Raw genomic sequence first — 4,883 nt, forward strand, 5'->3', positions numbered from 1 at the left:
TATCAGGACCACAGGAACAGGATCACTGGATCAGACAGGTGATGATGCTGATGTCTTACGCCGATTATCCCCAGGAATATTACTGGATGATCAAAAATACTGGAGACTCAACAGATGTAAAATGTCTGAATAATGAGAAGAATAAGAGTTTTTAATGTGTGCAAGGAAGGAAGGGAGGGAGGGAGGGAGGAAGGAAGGAAGAGAAAGGAAGGAAGAATGGAAAGGAAGGAAGGAAAGGAAGAATGGAAAGGAAGGAAGAGAAAGGAAGAATGGAAAGGAAGGAAGAGAAAGGAAGAATGGAAAGGAAGGATGGAAAGGAAGGAAGAGAAAGGAAGAATGGAAAGGAAGGAAGAGATAGGAAGAATGGAAATAAAGGAAGAATGGAAAAAAAGGAAGAATGGAAAGGAAGGAAGAGAAAGGATGAATGGAAAGGAAGGAAGAGAAAGGAAAGAATGGAAAGAAAGGAAGAATGGAAAGAAAGGAAAGAATGGAAAGGAAGGAAGAATGGAAAGGAAGAATGGAAATAAAGGAAGAATGGAAAGGAAGGAAGAGAAAGGAAAGAATGGAAAGAAAGGAAGAATGGAAAGAAAGAAAGAAAGAAAGAAAGAAAGAAAGAAAGAAAGAAAGAAAGAAAGAAAGAAAAGTCTATAAATAACACTAAGACTAATGTATATGTCGTTTATGTTTAATTCGTATATCATCTTCACATAATCATAAGAAATGATGAAATAAATCCTCCAGTCGTCAGTAAATTTCTAAAACCTGCTGTAAACAGTGTAGAAAATGATACATGAGAGGGTGTGAACATCTCCAACAGCTGCATTCAGCTCCTTTTACTGCTTTCATACGACTCACTGCATCATTTCCCATCATCACTGTACTCTTACTCAGGGACCTCTAAATCCTGATCATCATCACAGATGGGAAAAGAAACCATCTGTGCAAAGACGCTGTGTTTCAGATAAATACAAATAATAATCTTTCCAGCTCTGCATTAAAAAAGAAAACAAACGGTCTGAGAACGGTCTTTTCAGAAACACCTGAAATACGTGCAGCTTCTCTGTGAGTTCTCTAAGCTTGTCCAAACAGAAAGAAAGAAAGAAAGAAAGAAAGAAAGAAAGAAAGAAAGAAAGAAAGAAAGAAAGCCAAAAGAGACAGAAAGAAAGAAAGAAAGAAAGAAAGAAAGAAAGAAAGAAAGAAAGAAAGAAAGAAAGAAAGAAAAAGACAAAACAGACAGAAAGAAAGACAAACCAGAAAGAAAGAAAGAAAGAAAGAAAGAAAGAAAGAAAGAAAGAAAGAAAGAAAGAAAGAAAGAAAGAAAGAAAGAAAGAAAGAAAGAAAGAAAGCCAAAACAGAAAGAAAGAAAGAAAGAAAGAAAGAAAGAAAGAAAGAAAGAAAGAAAGAAAGAAAGAAAGAAAGAAAGAAAGAAAGAAAGCAGACAGAAAGAAAGAAAGAAAGAAAGAAAGAAAGAAAGAAAGAAAGAAAGCCAAAAGAGACAGAAAGAAAGAAAGCCAAAAGAGACAGAAAGAAAGAAAGAAAGAAAGAAAGAAAGAAAGAAAGAAAGAAAGAAAGAAAGAAAGAAAGAAAGAAAGAAAGAAAGAAAGGATGTGTTGTGTTTTTCCATTCAGTCAGTGTATTTTTGATCTGATGGAAGTGGAAGTGATTCATGATGCACGTTATAAAGTGTTCAGGTTTGCAGTGCTGTGTCTCGGCTCAATGCCGCTCCGCTCATGATCAGGCATCTATAATGTACTTGTAAATTTCTCTGCAGTCCAGACAGGCGTGGGTGTGAGAGGGAAAAAAACACAACCAAACAAACAGACAGTCTTCAGCTGTGGTGTCAGCCAAAAACATGCCGGCCATTTGAGGCAATCTGCTGAAAGCACTACGCGTACATGTTATCCTAAACTGGAATATCGGGGGGGCTTTTTAAATAAAGCTTGTAGATCAATATCTCCGCTGAGTTTTTACAGCATCTTGGCACACGTGAGGCAATTATTTAAAAGGAAAGAAGGACAGCATCTGCACAAGGCAATTAGATGAAATTTGTCAATTAGAAAGTCACCTAAGTCCCGAACTCTGTGGCATGGAAGTTAATCGTTTCTTTTGTTCAATAAGTTCATGTGTTTTTGCAGGATATCGTGTACAATGGTGAGTAATAATGCGATGATATTACAGAATAGTGTGGAGTGTGTGTGTGTGAGAGAGAGAGAGAGAGATCGAGACACACCTTCAAGATCGCAGGCATATACATCCAGGTATACCCAGACACTATCCTGCAACGTTTTCATCGTTCCTTTTACTTACACAGATGCACACACACACATTAATCCGAACAGAAGGAACATAATGAGAGATTTGGTCAGTCTCTAGGAACAGGAGGAACATTTTTTTCAGTCAGGATAGGCTCCACTGAGTTGTACAAATAAATGGTCTGGCTGAAAAAATAAAAAAGAATCACTTCTCCCTACCTTTGTTTAACAGCTCCCTTATTTAAAGGTCAAAGCAGACTTTTATCATCAGTGAGTCAGCCAGTTCACTTAGTGTAGCCGATATTCAATCCGGTCTATAAAAATAGGCGGTAGTTTTCATAGACCTACTGAGTCTGTCCCCCCTGAGAGATGATCACAGGCATGTGCAATAAAGTGAAGTGCACAAATTCTATGCCTGTTTTTATGCTAGATTTAAAAAAAAAAGAAAAAAAAAAAAGGTGGAGGACTTGTTCATTAACTAGTGTGAACTATGAACACCGTCTCCCAACAAGGTGAAAATGAGCCGAGGTGTTAAGAAGAAACATGTCTGTCTTTCTCTTCTCTCCTCTCCCTTCCTTCCTTTTTCTTCTTTTTTTCCCCCCGTTCTCTTCCTGTCTTTGTCCAATTATATGAAGCCTTTACAGACATTTACCAGACACAAACACTGCCAAATGAGCTGTCGACTGAGGTGACCATTCCAGAACATTTTACCCTGACATGTGACTGCCCTTCCTGCCATCCCTAAAGGTTTTACCCATGTTTGTGTTCTGCGCAGCTCATTTTTGTGATTGACTAAGGAGCTACCAGAGGAATATTTAATGATCATTCAGTGAGGAATCTTTAATTTCCCCTTTTGTACATTTACAGTGGTCAATCATATATATATATAAAACAATACAGTCTCCTAGTAAACAGGTTAAATCTAGAAACTTTAGGGCTCTGGGTCATTGACCGGAAGATTGGGATTCGAGTCCCAGGATTGCCAAGCTGCCATTGTTGGGCCCTTGAGCAAGGCCCCCAACCCACCCTGCTCCAGGGGCACTGCATCATGGCTGACCCTGCACTCTGACCCCAACCCCCAAGGATGGGATATGCGAAGAAAGAGTTTCACTGTGCAGTAATGTATATGTGACAAATAAAGACTACTTAACTTAAGAACTTAAGCACTGTATCGTGAACCTTCAAACAATGTATTATTTTTTTTCAACCAGGAAAGGTTTTAGGAAAAGTCCAGGGCCTGTTATTTTAGCGTGTGACCTCAAAACAAATTCTAATAATATAAGAAAGATATAAAACAAATCATCTTAATCAAATAAGCAATATGTTCACATAAAATCTTAGAATACAAGTCTGTTAAATATATACCTTGCTTAATGAGGCATATGATCATTAGAGGATGAGCAGTATCTTGTTTAGGCTGGAACATCAGCAATTAAACATGTGAAGTGCAATAAATTTGATATGATTAAGATGCATTCACTGTATAGGCCTAATCACTGCTCTATATGCTGTAGACAAATTTGTTATACAGTTAATAAAGCATGACAACATTTACTAAGTAACTTTAATGTTCTCCATTGTTTCTTCCCAAGCATCCTTCTCTCTCTCTCATAAAGGGATTTCCACCTTCATGATGGTTTAATGGTGAGTATGTTTGCCTTGCACCACTGGGGTTGGGGGCTTAATTCCTGCTACCATTTGCATGTTCTCTTGGTGCTTTGGGGGTTTCCAAATATAGCACAAAGACATGTGTTGTTGATTGATTGGCATTTGTAAATTGTCTGCACTGTGTTTGTGCCCTACAATAGATTGGCATCCCATCCAGGATGTCCCCTGTCTTGTGCCCACAACCCTGTGTAGGATAGTCCACACCCCAGAAATCCTACCAGCAACATGGTACATTTATAGCATTTGGCAGACGCCCTTATTCAGATTGACTAACATTTTATCTCATATTGTGAACCTTGGATTCTCACTCACAACTTTCCAATCAGGAGTCTAACACCTTAACCACTAATCTACCACAACCCACTTTCCCTCCACTTAAGAAAATATTTTTTTTGCACTAGTTCTGCTGTTCTGTATTCTGCCTGCCACAGCTGTGAGTAGCTACACTGTTGGAGAATGCAGGCATGAATCCAAACCAGACGCCCACCCAGTGATGAGACACCTGCTGGAGACCAGTCTCTAACAGCAGGCAGTGTTGCAAGAGCTAAGGGAGGTGCTCTGTGCTGCCAATTTGAGAACTGCTGGCCCTCCACCAGCAGAGCACAGCCACTGCCGTCCCTATCCTCCACTGAGGTGGCCAGCATCTGATCTCCAAAGATGAGGTAGAAGCCTACATGCACACCTTTGAGTGGATCACCATCCATAAAGATTTGCACATGTCCCGTTCCTCTCTAGGGTGGCCCAGCAGGTCTAATTTGCCCCCACTCTGAGGGAGGCCACCGACAACAACACCCTCTAGGAGGAAATCCAGGTGAACTGTGGTCTCTGTAGTACACATGCGGTGGCAGAGTTCCACAAGTCAACCTAGAAGCCCCGGGTTATCCCTAGAACCCATATGGATACCTTGCGGCCCATCACTAAGCATTGGCTTCAGCAAGAGGGTTGCCATGGATCAGCTCCTAA

General features: G+C 40.0%; 1 protein-coding gene across 2 annotated transcripts in view; it reads left to right on the top strand.

Moving 5' to 3' along the window:
• Positions 1-181, top strand: part of cntn3a.2 (contactin 3a, tandem duplicate 2) — a 75,435-nt gene extending 75,254 nt beyond the window's left edge. For both annotated transcript variants that reach the window (XM_058410954.1, XM_058410955.1), the window contains exon 23: positions 1-181. This exon is cut by the window's left edge and continues 7,771 nt beyond it. The gene's annotated coding sequence lies outside the window, so the exon portion shown is untranslated.
• Positions 182-4,883: the final 4,702 nt, after the last annotated feature.

The sequence above is a fragment of the Hemibagrus wyckioides genome, linkage group LG15, assembly GCF_019097595.1.
Source record: "Hemibagrus wyckioides isolate EC202008001 linkage group LG15, SWU_Hwy_1.0, whole genome shotgun sequence".
NCBI lineage: Eukaryota > Metazoa > Chordata > Actinopteri > Siluriformes > Bagridae > Hemibagrus > Hemibagrus wyckioides.